General features: G+C 41.7%; 1 non-coding gene across 1 annotated transcript; it reads right to left on the reverse strand.

Annotated features, from left to right (window-relative positions):
- Positions 1–265: 265 nt before the first annotated feature.
- TRNAS-AGA lies at positions 266–347 on the reverse strand. The gene has a single exon. It is a non-coding gene; the product is annotated as a tRNA-Ser (tRNA).
- Between the last annotated feature and the right edge of the window lie 12,961 nt (positions 348–13,308).

Here is a 13,308-nt window from a genome sequence, read left to right on the forward strand (position 1 = left end):
TCGGAGCTGTCCCTTTTTGCGCGACCTCGCGACGCTTTGCTTTTCTTCGCTCCATATTGGCGTGTTTTGTTCCGTCTCCCCCTCCTGGGCTCAGGTTGTAACCACAATCACGCGACACCCTAGCTCCCTCACGCGCTCCTTTTACGGTCCCATTGGGGTCCCCATTGTATTCCAACCGTTCAAAATTCCTTAAATAATCTGCGGGAAACACTGGGAAGAACTCTCCGAAACGAAAACAAGTATCGGCAGCAAAAGTTCACCTTCCCGTAGTCGGCAGGATTCGAACCTGCGCGGGGAGACCCCAATGGATTTCTAGTCCATCGCCTTAACCACTCGGCCACGACTACTGCTGCTGTTAATTTTGGCAGTGAGATCTATGTAGACTCTTCACACGAGTGTGTACAGTGTAACAGGTATGTTTGGATCGGGGAGAAAAACCATTCAAAGCTGTTCTGTCAGATAAAAGCGTATTTGAATGTTATGGTTCTAATTTATCTTTTTGAGGGATTCTTAGAGGATATCCCGTCCAACTCTTTTCTATCAGAAAAAACTTGAGTTCTAGTCTGACTTCCTAAGTTAGAGTCAGAAAACAGGAGGGAGCTAGGAAAGCCTGGTACTAACGTACACCTGCTTTCTCAGTAATGGAGCCGTTTCCAGGACGGAATCTGGAACCTAGGGACTCTGGCCAGCTCTGGGCTTCCTTGCCTGGCTCCCAGTTCCTTCCTTACACTTCTCTCTTGTACGGATAGCTCCCAGGAATTTCTTTTCATGCACCAGACACTAAAATGCTATTATTACTCACCGATTTAAATTCACTACGCAGGATCAGACTGTCCCATCGTGCCCTAAACTTGAAGAGTGTAATGCGTGATACAAATGTAAGGTGTTGTCATTTAATGGTATCCCTGTAAATACTACCCACAGTGTAACCCTTGGAATCCCTGAAAATAGTTTGATCCAGGTGATTTAGTAGCTTCATTTATTTGGTTTGTTGTTTGTTTAAAATGTCTTTAATGTCCCTGAAGAACAAAATGCAGTGGTGTGCTGGAGCCAATGGTACCTGCTCACTAGAGCCCACCTTTATATTTTTATGAATTTTGGGAGCCAATTGTTAAATGCAACCATTAATTAGAACTAAATTATATAAACTTACAATTAAAATAACGACACTAAAAACAACAGTAATGCTCAAAATTCACCATAGTCTAGTTATTTCCCCACATTTTATTATAATTTATGCTGTTGAGCTTAGTTATGTCTCTGTGTCTGAAATATACAGAGGTTGTTACGGTGAATCTCATGCAGGGATATCACTTTGGGTGGTTTGAAATCAGCCTTCATGGGTGTAATAACACCAGGGAAATTGCAAATGCTATAAAACATGGCCTTTTCTCCATAAGAGCTGATTGTCAAGCATCTACCAGCAACTACTAATGTTACTATCAGACCAACTGAATTATTCCCAGCAAGGCAACACTCCTCTTATCTGTAGGGCTGCCCTGCTTATTCTCCCTGCAGCTTTGTTTTAGCCCTAAGAATCCTGACATAGTGTCTGATTTCCTACTCAGTTCTTTAAAGTTCCCCTCCCTTGCCCCCCCTCCAAGTTGCCTTACTAGGTGATTGTACTCGGAAATGGCCTCCAGCAGAAAGACAGAAGTAAGCCATTTGATACTGAAGTTGCCCTTGCAACGTGGGTTCCAGGGGGAGTAATGCACAGTCGCCATCCAGTTTAACAGGCTTAAATTAATGATTTGATTTTTCTCTAGAAATGATGACATCTGAGGTGGTATGGCCAATAGTTGAAAGATCTATTAGCATGTAGAAGATTTGCATGAAGGACCGTGAAAAGTTAAAAGTGGAAATGCTTGTAGTTGTGTGTTTTGTTTGTTATGAATATTAGAAAAAATTGGAGCTTGTTTCCATCTTCTTCCACTCACATCCTCATTTTAATAAAATACCACGTATGGATAGATCATCCAGAGGTTGGTGCTTTCAGAATTTTGGTTACAGCTCATTCAACTCTCCATTGGGTCTCTTGACTTTAGTCATGTTGTCTTTCTGGTTTGCCTTAGAGAAAAGTTCAGTGTTTACAAGGAGAAATGTCACATGTCACATATGTGTGTGGCTATGTGATAAACTGTAAATCATAGAGTAGACTATTAAAAATCTCTAGGTGTCAGGAGTGATACCAGGTGTGCTTCAGTGGACTGTAAACAATGGAAGTGGATGTACATGATGAATGTATACGTAATTTTAGAAGATTCTACATTCATGCAAATCATATTAGATTAAAAAAAACTATCATATATGTATTTTTGGTATTTTCTTTTTGTTTTCCAAAGTGAGGAATCTTATTTATTATTTCTATAGTTGTTAATATGTGTAGACTGTTATGTAAATCCTTGTCCCCTAAGTCTTTCCCAGTTTTGGAAAGCGTAGTGTCAGATGTGTCGTAAGGGAGAATAGCCAAGTGTCTTCAGATGATACAATTATTAAACATGGTAAAAGGAGCATGCTGTGTATTATTACATTACTTAGTATTCCAAGGAAGTATTTTAGAAAAAAGTGTCCAAAATAAGAAAATAAAGCCCTGTTGGCTTTTCCAAGTAACCGAAGAAAGCTCTGAGCCTGCCTTCTTGCTAGCACTGTTCTAAATGAGTTAGGGGTGGTGATACAGCTGGTTCTGTTGTCCCACACAGCTCCAGGCCAACCTCTTCAGTTACAAGGTGTTTTATAATCCTCCTGGCCATTCACATAATGAATTGCAAGGCCTCTTTAAATTCCCATGTACTTGAGTTTAATTTCCCCAGCCCTGCTTTTCACCCACACACCCCAGACCTTCTAAATGAACATCCACTGTTGCCCAATGACAGTGGTGCGAGGGGAGGCATCCTCCCAGAACATTTGCCAGCCCCCCAGCAGCTGATGCTGTGGAAGAAACAGAACAGCACTGAGGCAGCTCCGGTTCTTTTAAGTGGTCCCTGAGTTAGGCCTCGATGTCGTGTAGGTAAATTCAGTCCAGAACACGCAGGATCTTTATTGGAATTTGCCCATTCTACTCTCACAGCTGTGGAGAGTTTAGACTAATCACAACCCTCACTGGGATACTATCATCTTCATAATTTGAAAAAGGATCAGGAGCCTGCAGGCTTGGAACATCTTGAGAAAACTCTGGCCCCAAAACACATCATCACACGTGGGGGACACCACTCACAGCATCATCGCAGAGGGCTTAAGAATGCTGAAATCAAGTATTTCTCTGGCGTGATTTCAAATGGCCTGAGAAATCTGAGAACTGCTTTTTTTTTTATCTTTAAATCTTTTTTTACTGCAAAACAGATTCTTTCCTCTTCCATCAACCCTGTTGCTGTCAATGTGTCCGATGTTAGGTGCCAGAAATGAGCATAGCCTCTTAATGATAACAATGCCAAGGTTAACATGGCCGCCAGGGGCTCTCTCAGAAATCTGTTAGGGTGTATTTTGATCCACAGACACGTTCGGAAGGCGTGCACCTCCTTAGTCTTTCCAGTCTCAGTACATTTCTCTTCAGCAGACTGGATAAAACCTGTCACTTTTTGCCAGACCTTCTCATGCTTGGGGGCCCTTGGACACTATTTTTCATTGACCCCATGTGTCCATATGGCAGAGCTAGGTTCAAAGTTGGTATTTGGGAAGCAGCCTCTGACAGCACAGAAGCCTGGTGAACTATGGTCATTTGTTCAAAAGGCCAGTATTCACAGATGTGCTCTAAGAGTGTAATACAATTTTTGACCCCACCCAAATAGATATTTTATCACCCTCCATATAGCAACCAACCAACAGATCAGTCTGAGGAGGCCAGTGCTAATGTATGTGGCTCAAACCACTTAGCCCTCTGAGGAGTCAGTAGTCCAGCCTTTCTTTTGAGGCTTAAACATTAAAATGTTCCTTTCAGTTCTACAGTTTTCTGAGTACAGCTCCCTTTCCCCCAATTCCTTGTTTCATATTAGTTTTTTCTTTATGATTTTCAACCTTCAGAAAGTTAAACCTGACTCAAGAGAAAAAAAAAAAAGGATCGATTGGAGAACTATGTGGGAGGGGGAGTAGGAATTACAGCTGGGTGTTAGAATGAAAGCAAAGTGAGAACCAAACTGACCGAGGCAATCAGAAATGTCTCAAGGCCAGGGCTTAAGTTTTGTGTCTATCAGTCTTCCATTCCCTGATTGGCCATATTGCCTTTTAGGGAGGAACCCAGAGTTTTAAGCAGACCTGTCTGCTTAAATGTGACTGTTTTCTCAGTCACATTTCCACATGTCAGCCATTCTATGGCCTTAAAAAAAAGATGTCTATAGGTTTCTAAAAATCCAAAAGTTCTCCACATCCACAAAAAACTCGTGGAAGTCCCTAAGGATAAAGCCAACAGGGCTATCTCTCTTATGGTAAACTGCCCAAAGAATATTTGGAAGCTGGAAAAGACTTTGGTGATTATGTATAAAACTCCTCCATTTTATAGAAGGAGCAATCAAGGCCAGAGAATTGAAACAATCAAAAAAATTTTTTTTGATTAAAATTTTGATTAAAATTTGGATTTTTTTAAATGTTTATTTATTTTTGAGACAGAGACAGAGCATGAATGGGGGGAGGGTCAGAGAGAGAGGGAGACACAGAGTCTGAAGCAGGCTCCAGGCTCTGAGCTGTCAGCCCAGAGCCCGACGTGGGGCTTGAACTCATGGACCAAGAGATCATGACCTGAGCTGAAGTCAGACACTTAACTGACTGAGCCACCCAGGCGCCCCTTAAAAAAATTTTTTTAACATTTATTTATTTTTTTGAGAGACAGATAGAGGCAGAGCATGAGCAGGGGAGGGGGAGAGAGATACAGAATCTGAAGCAGGCTCCGGGCTCTGAGCTGTTTGTTAGCACAGAGACTGACGTGGGGCTCGAATTCATGAGCTGCAAGACCGTGACCTGAGCTGAAGTTGGACACTCAACCGACTGAGCCACCCAGGCACCCCGAGAATTGAAATAATTTAGAAATTCTTTGATTACTAAGAGTTTTTCATTGCAGCCATTACATTGTCTTATTTCATTATCATGCTGGTTTATTCTGGATAAGACTCTTTCTGGTGGCCATGAATGATGATACAAGTTTAATATCAGATTGCCACATTTAGGAACCCTTTCATGCCTGCATTGATATATCAATAAAAACATCTCTTATCCCTTCAAGTTCTTTAATCTCTGATTGTCTGTGTCACTCTAATGCACCCACTGCTTTATAGTTTAGTGGTTATGTGTAGACCTCATATTACATATGAGAGCACAGGCTCCTTGAAGTACAGGGATGCATATCTGTTTGTATGCAGATGTAACTGATGCATATCTGTTTCTTTTGTAGTGCCTAGGAGGGAGAAGTATGGCTTTTGAGAAAATCTAAGCTGAAATCCTATTATAATGGTACTTTTAGGGGTCAGGGAATCCTGCTGTCTTCTAACAATAAGACAGATTCTGTGACTTGTGACTTGGAAGCCTATAGAGATGGTCAGTTCTTCCTTTCCCTGATTCTTCTTTCTAGCTAACATGGGCATAAAATGCCACAGAAACTTTTGGCTGACTGAAGGAGAATGAGTCTTGTCGCACATGCAGGGAGGTCTTGTTCTAAGAGAGACTGGGGGGGGCTACGGGGGGGCACTGACCGGAGGTGGAGCTCCGGAGGGCAAAGCCTGGCCTCAGCTCTGTGCTTCTAGTGCTGACATGTGCCTAGCATGTGACTTCTCCATTGTAGGAGAAGCATGTTTTGTGGCTTTTTTATCCCTCCGCCGAAACCAACTCATCTTAGACTGCATATGACCAGGTTCTACAAGATATTTATCATTTATTAGCAGAACATCACTGATTGCTCTGTCCGTTCCTGTTTGCCTGCTCTCCTGTGGGTACTGAAATATCTCACCTGAAGGATGAACTCCACCAGCCTCTGAGTCAGCTCAGCACTTGCTCACTCTTCTCCATCAGGGTTCAATCTGGAATTGGTCTGGATAGCCTAACTCTGGTATCTGGTAAGTGAAAGGCCATGCTGCTGTCTGCCCCATGAACTCCTGTGTGATGGACTTCTCTTCTACCATTAGATTGAACTCTGTTTCTATTCTTGGGCTTGAACTTCACCCAAACCTCAAACCACTGTCCAGGGCTGCAGTAGTTTGCTAGTGCTGCCAATAACAAATTGCCACAAACTTGGTGGTTTAAAAGAACAGAAATTATTCTCTCAGTTCTGGAGGCCAGATGTCTGAAATCAAGTTGTGGGCAAGACCACACTCCGTCTGAAGGTTCAAGGAACAATCTGTTCCTTGCCTCTTCCAGCTTCCAATGGCTATTAGCATTCCTTGGCTTATAGGCTCATCACTCCAGTCTCTTGCCTCTGTCTTCACACTGCCTTCTCCTCTGTGTGTCTTCTCCTGTGTGTCAGTTTTATTATTTTTTTTTTAAACATTTTTTTTTCAACGTTTATTTATTTTTAGGACAGAGAGAGACAGAGCATGAACGGGGGAGGGGCAGAGAGAGAGGGGGACACAGAATCGGAAACAGGCTCCAGGCTCCGAGCCATCAGCCCAGAGCCTGACGCGGGGCTCGAACTCACGGACCGTGAGATCGTGACCTGGCTGAAGTCGGACGCTTAACCAACTGCACCACCCAGGCGCCCCACCTGTGTGTCAGTTTTAAAGGAGACATGTGATTGCCTTTAGGCACTCCCAGATAATCCAGGATGAGCTCCTTCTTTCAGGATCCTTAACTTAATTACATCTGCAGAGACCCCCCCCCCCCTTTTCTAAATAAGGTAACATTTATAGAGTCCAGAGGTTTAACATGGATAGGTTTTTGGGGGCCATTTCTTTTTTCTTTTTAATTTTTAAAAATGTTTTTATTTATTTTTGAGACAGAGAGAGACAGAGCATGAGCAGGGGAGGGGCAGAAAGAGAGGGAGACACAGAGTCCGAAGCAGGCTCCAGGCTCTGAGCTGTCAGCACAGAGCCTGACTTGGGGCTTGAACTCACAGACTGTGAGATAATGACCTGAGCCAAAGTTGGACGCTCAACCAACTGAGCCACCCAGGCACCCCTTTGGGGGCCATTTCTTAGCCTACCACAAGGACCCTGACAAACTCCTGGCCCATGCTGACCTCTTGTCTCTTGTGGTTATGACATTCAACATGAATGAGTCTGTCTGGAATCAAATTCTGTCATCCACTTAACTATGAATATCTCCACAGCTCACACATTCTTACTGCCTTTCCAGGCCTCCACTTCCATCCTCTTGGGTATCAGTGTCAGGCTGGATCAGATCCAAGCTTGCCTTTGAATACTATGATTTTTTCCTGGTGGACTCCTTTTCTACAAATAAGTCCAGAGTCAGGTCAGTTCTTTTAGCATCAGCCAAACTGCAATGGTTTTTATCCTCTTGTCAGCCTGGCAGTGAGGTGTCCACATGCCTCAGGGCAGTGATCATTTGGGTGTAGTACTCTCATGTCTATAATATAATTTATTGTATATACACTTACCATTTTCTGATGTCTTTCTATAACTTATTTTATTTAATTGTCACAGCTGAAGAACTAGGGACAGAGAGGTAGAGTTACTTGCCCAAAGTCATATAGCTTGGGTTTTGAAATTGGGTCTAAGTCATGTTCATTTTACCATGTCATACTATAGTTTACATGTTTTCATTATTTATTTTAAGGTTATTTTTTCTCCTCCCCATTAAAAAAAGAAACTGAGGCAAGGGTAGGTTTGCTTTCTTTTTTTGTTTTTAAAGTTTATTTATTTATTTTGAGAGTGAGAGAGAGAGAGAGACCATGCGCATGCCAGTGAGGGAAAGGGCAAAGAGAGAAAATCCCAAGCAGGCTCTGAACTGACAGTGGGGCTTGAACTCACAAACCATGAGATCATGACCTGAGCCAAAATCAAGAATCAGATGTGTAACCGACAAAGCCACCCAGGTGCTCCAGATAACTTAATTCTTACAAAAAATTTTTTTAACATTTATTTATTTTTGAGAGAGAGAGAGAGACAGAGCGCAAACAGGGAAGAGGCAGACAGAGAGGGAGACAGAGAATCCAAAGCAGGCTCCAGGCTCTGAACTGTCAGCATAGAGCCTGACGTGGAGCTCAAACCCATGAACTGAGAAATCATGACCTGAAGTCAGACGCTTACCTGACTGAGCCACCCAGGCGCCCCAGACAACTTAATTCTTAAATTTTGTCTGTGGGAGACCTTTTTAGTTCAGGGTCTTTGAGTGTATATAAGTTCATATGTCTCTTCCTAGTTGACATTATTCCACAGTTATTGCGATTCCCCACTGTGTGTAGAATCTGTCTGTACCCTCTTAACATTCTCCAGCAACCATCCTGTGTACACGGAGAGGATGAGATGTAGTGTAAAGGAAAATGCTAACAAGTTCAGTCAGCCAGAAAGAGTTTAAAAGTGTATTTCAGGGAAGAAGTTGTGCAATGAATTTATACACTGGCTTCTGACAAATTCAGACCAATGTCTATGCTCTGAGTACAGTTAGATTAAAATTCTTTGAACCAACAGCTGTTTGTCACTTAGCCCTGCTAGCCTTGGTCTTGGATCTAGCTCTGTCACTGGCTTATGTCTTAGACGAGACATTGAAACTTCTTGTTTTTTAGTCTTCCGATTGAATACCCGATATGCTTCCGTACCTTAGCTTTCTGTGGTACAGTACAGTAAAATCAATCTTAAAAAATTTAAGCTTTCCTAATATAAAGGAAACATAATCTAATGAAAGGCAGTGTGTCAATGGTAGTAAACACGTGACCTTAGAAGTCACATGGATCTGGGTTGCAATCTCATTTCTCCTCTTTACTAGCTGAGAGAGGTGGGTACTTGAAGACATTGCTTATCTTCTCTGTCAGTTTCTTCATCTGTTAAAAAATGGAGTTACTAATATAGTATTTATGTGACAAGGATGCTGTGAGGGCTGAATGGGAGCCCAGGGTGGAGGCAACAGAAGTGCAGAGCTACTGAGAGAGTCAGGAAGGCCTCTAATGATGAGCCCAAGAGGAAAAGACCATCTTCAGGGCCATCCACCTCTCTGGGCTTGTCTAATGTTTTGTCCCCAAAGCCAGGATATATTTTGTAACAGACAGGTTACTGGACCAATGAGAGAGAAGTTACTTTCATTATTTTAAAACAACCCTACACGTCAGTGACTGCTTTGCTTGAGCTCTGGGGAGGGGTGCAACGTGGAAGTTAAGTCTTCTGCTAGGAAATAGGCAGGCAAGTCAGAAGGGGCCTTCAAAGGACCCCTGTAGAGGGCACAGAGAACAGGAGAATGAGGTCGAGTGTAGATGAAGTCAGAGAAAACATGCATGTATTACATAAAACCCTTTCTGTTGAATTCAGCTGCTATCACCCAATTCAGTCTTCTCCATGACTAAAATATCTACAAATATCCTCTCACTGGTTTCCCTGCCCTCAGACACTCTTCCTCTAATCAGATCAGTTTGCTTGCACTCCTGGCAATCTTCTTAGAGCTGATGGCTTCCCACTTTTGGACCCTGACCTACAGTAAGAAGGATGGATCTATCTATCCATCCATCCATTCATCCATCCATCCATCCATCCATCCATCCATCCATCCATCCAATCACTTACTTACCTGTATGTTACCTATCTAAAGTGAGACAGAAGTTTTATAAAATTGTATTTTAGTCAACAAGAGATGCATTCTAATATTTTCTATTTCAATCTGTTCTTTTTATTAAAAAAAGGTGCTAGTTAAAACCCACTTAAATAGATCCCATGATGTACTAATAAATAGTAACCCACAGTTTGAAGTATTCTGTTCTTAGAGCATTGCTCTGATTATGTCCTTAGTTTCTTACTAAATCTTTGATGTCCTTACTTTGCCTGCCATATGAAGTCCAGGCATCTAGTACCCCCTCAGATCCATTTCCCATTACTCCTGGCAGGTGACATTAGAGTGTAGTGGGGCCTTTAGAGTCAGATGGGCCACAACTGAAGGCTGGTCAGTGACACTTACCAGTGCTGTGGCCTTGAACAAGTTAACTTAATTTTTTATATCCCTGTACCCTTACCTGTAAGGGAATAATGGTGTCTACCTCGTCAGGCTGTTGTGAGGATCAGATGAGAATGTACACACTAAATACTGAGTAAATGTTAATAGTGTCGTTATTCTGCTCAGTATATGCTCCAGTTTCTAACATACTCCATTACTGGCTATTTTCCAGAAGCATTTGGTGTTTTCCATGACTCCTTCCCTGACCATACTGTCTTTTTTGGGAAATCTTATCAATCTTTTATTATTCAGCTAAAAGAGACCACTACTTTAGTCTTCCCTGACCAGTCGATGAGAAGTATTTCACTCCTCTCTTGAGTATCTGTACCCCTATAACTACATTGTGGCACTTATTATTGTTGTCTGTCATTGTTATTTCTTTTTTTTTTTAATGTTTATTTTTGAGAGAGACAGAATGTGAGTGGGGGAGCGGCAGAGAGAGAGGGAGACACAGACTCTGAAGCAGGCTCCAGCCCGATACAGGGCTCCAACCCTCGAACCGTGACATCATGACTTGAGTCAAAGTCAGACGCTTAACCAACTGAGCCATCCAGGCACCTCTGTCATTGTTACTTCTGATGTCACAGGGATGTGAGATCCATGAGGATGGGGAATGTTTTCATCCCATGTGTGCTTCCCTAGTGTACACCCCCTCAAAACAGCTAGCACAGATAATATGGTGAACGATCATGTAGAATTGCCACTTGCTATAGGAGGCTGAGGTGAGCATGGCTCCAAGTTTTCCAGTTAAAATAGAATGTCTGATACTGTGTATCTGAGGATGTCTTGCTTACCCTGTATTTTTAATTCCACTAGAAATAAAGTAAAAATAATCTTTGGTTGTCTGAACTTTTCATATAGACACAAACTACCCAGGTAAATGACCAGCTTGTGGCTGGTTTTATATCAATGATATCAATACTGTCAATACTGATTGTCATTCCTAGAACTGTCTTGTGTGCATGTGTATATATGTGCTCTAACTCTTGTAACAATGCATGGTGGGGGAAATGAGTTAGCAAAACAACAGAATGGCACAGTTCTGGAATGAATCCTGGCTTAAGAACACAGGGTGGTGGTTATGGGTTAGGCTCTGGGCCTAAACCTCCTGAATTTAAACCCTATTTTAAGGGACATCTGGGTGGCTCAGTCCCTTCAGCATCTGACTTTGGCTCAGGTCCTGATCTCATGGTTTGTGGGTTTGAGCCTGTGTTGGGCTCTGCCTGGAGCCTGGAGCCTGCTTCGGATTCTCTGTCTCCTTCTCTCTCTGCCCTTCCCCCACTTGTGTGTGTGCGCTGCCCCTCTCTCTCAAATAGGTAAACATTTAAAAAATAAACCATATTTAAATAGAATTCATCTATTTACTGGCTGTGTTATTTAACGTGTTTAATTTTCAGTGCTTCTATTTCCGCTTCTGTAAAAATGGGGACCAATGATATCACTCTCACTGTTAGGACTGTTACGAGGATTCAGTGAATTAATACATGTGAAGCACTTAAACCGTATTTGGTTAGTGTCTGCTAGTGGAACAATGCATATCGTATGTGCTGGCAATTCCACTTCTAGGTATATATATAATATATATGAATACATGTATTTACCAAAAGACATGTTCTAGAATGTTCACAGTTGCAGGATTTATAATAGCCTCAAACTGGAAGCTACCAAATGCCCATCAACAGTGGAATGGATAAATAAACGGCAGTGTATTTATGTAATAGAATATTATATGGCAACAATAATGGAGAAACTGTATGTACTTGCAAAAAAATAAATGAATCTTGGGGTACCTGGGTGGCTCAGTCGGTTAAGCATCTGACTCTGGATTTCGGCTCAGGTCATGATCTCATGTTTAATGAGTTTGAGGCCTGAGTCAGGCTCTGTGCTGACAGTGCAGATCCTGCTTGGGATTTTCTCTCTCTCTCCCTCTTTCTCTGCCCCTCCCTGGCTTGTGCTTTCTCTCTCAAAATAAATAAATAAACTTAAAAAAAACTTAAAAAACATGGATGAATCTCACAATGTATTGTAGAATAAAAGAACCAGATACAAAATGTAAATGCAGTGTGATTTTATTTATATAAAGATCAGAAACAGGCAAAACTAGAAAATAGGATAGTGACTGCCCTAGTTGGGGAGAATGACTAGCTAGTGGCATGAGGAGGGTTTCTGGGGGTGCTAGAAATGTTGTGTTCCCTGTTGTGGTACTGACTACGTGGGTGTGCTCAGTTTTTGAAAATTCACCAAGCCGCATATTTGTGATTTGTGTACTTTTCTGTATGTACATTAATTAAAAATTTTTTTTAAAGTACATGGTGATATAAAGTGCTTAATGCACATTAGATATTATTATTATCAGCCAAAAAGCCCAAGTTTCGAGTGCTGACTTTGTGGTTATTGAGATGGCCCAATTTTTTATTTAAATTTAAATTAAATTTAATTTAATTTTTAAATATAATTTATTGTCAAGTTAGCTAACATACAGTGTATACAGTGTGTTCTTGGTTTCGGGAGTAGATTTCCATGATTCATCACTTACATATAATACCCAGGGCTCATCCCAACAAGTGCCCTCCTCAATGCCCATCATCCATTTTCTCTCCCCAACCCCCCCACCCCCCGCCTTGTTATACGAATCTCTTATGCTTTGATTCCCTCTCTGTTTGAAACTATTTTCTCCCCTTCCCTTCCCCCATGGTCTTCTGTTAAGTTTCTCAACTTCCACATATGAATGAAAACATTTGATATCTGTCTTTCTCTGACTGACTTATTTCACCTAGCATAATACCCTCCAGTTCCATCCACATTGCTGCAAATGGCAAGATTTCATTCTTTCTCATTGCCAAGTAGTATTTCATTGTATCTATAAACCACATCTTTATCTATTCATCAGTTGATGGAGACAGCCCCATTTTTTAATTCTTCCTTTTTAAAACTCCTCCTTTAAAATTCTTTTAAATTCTTCCCTTCTAAAACAATAAACAGAAATCATGATGCCTGTCTTGAGGAGATTTAGGTGCTATTGAGAACTAGTGAGATGAGATTTTTACACACTTTTAAAAAAAGTTTTATTTATTTTGAGAGAGAGAGCGAGAGAGAGAGGGAAAGAGAGATATTAAGCACACATGCAAGCAGGGGAGGGGTAGAGAGAGAGAGAGAGGGAGAGAGAGAATCCCAAGCAGGCTCTGCACTATCAGTGCAGAATCCAACAGGTAGGGCTCAAGCTCATGAACTGAGAGA

This window comes from Felis catus, chromosome F2 (assembly GCF_018350175.1).
Source record: "Felis catus isolate Fca126 chromosome F2, F.catus_Fca126_mat1.0, whole genome shotgun sequence".
Taxonomy (NCBI): domain Eukaryota; kingdom Metazoa; phylum Chordata; class Mammalia; order Carnivora; family Felidae; genus Felis; species Felis catus.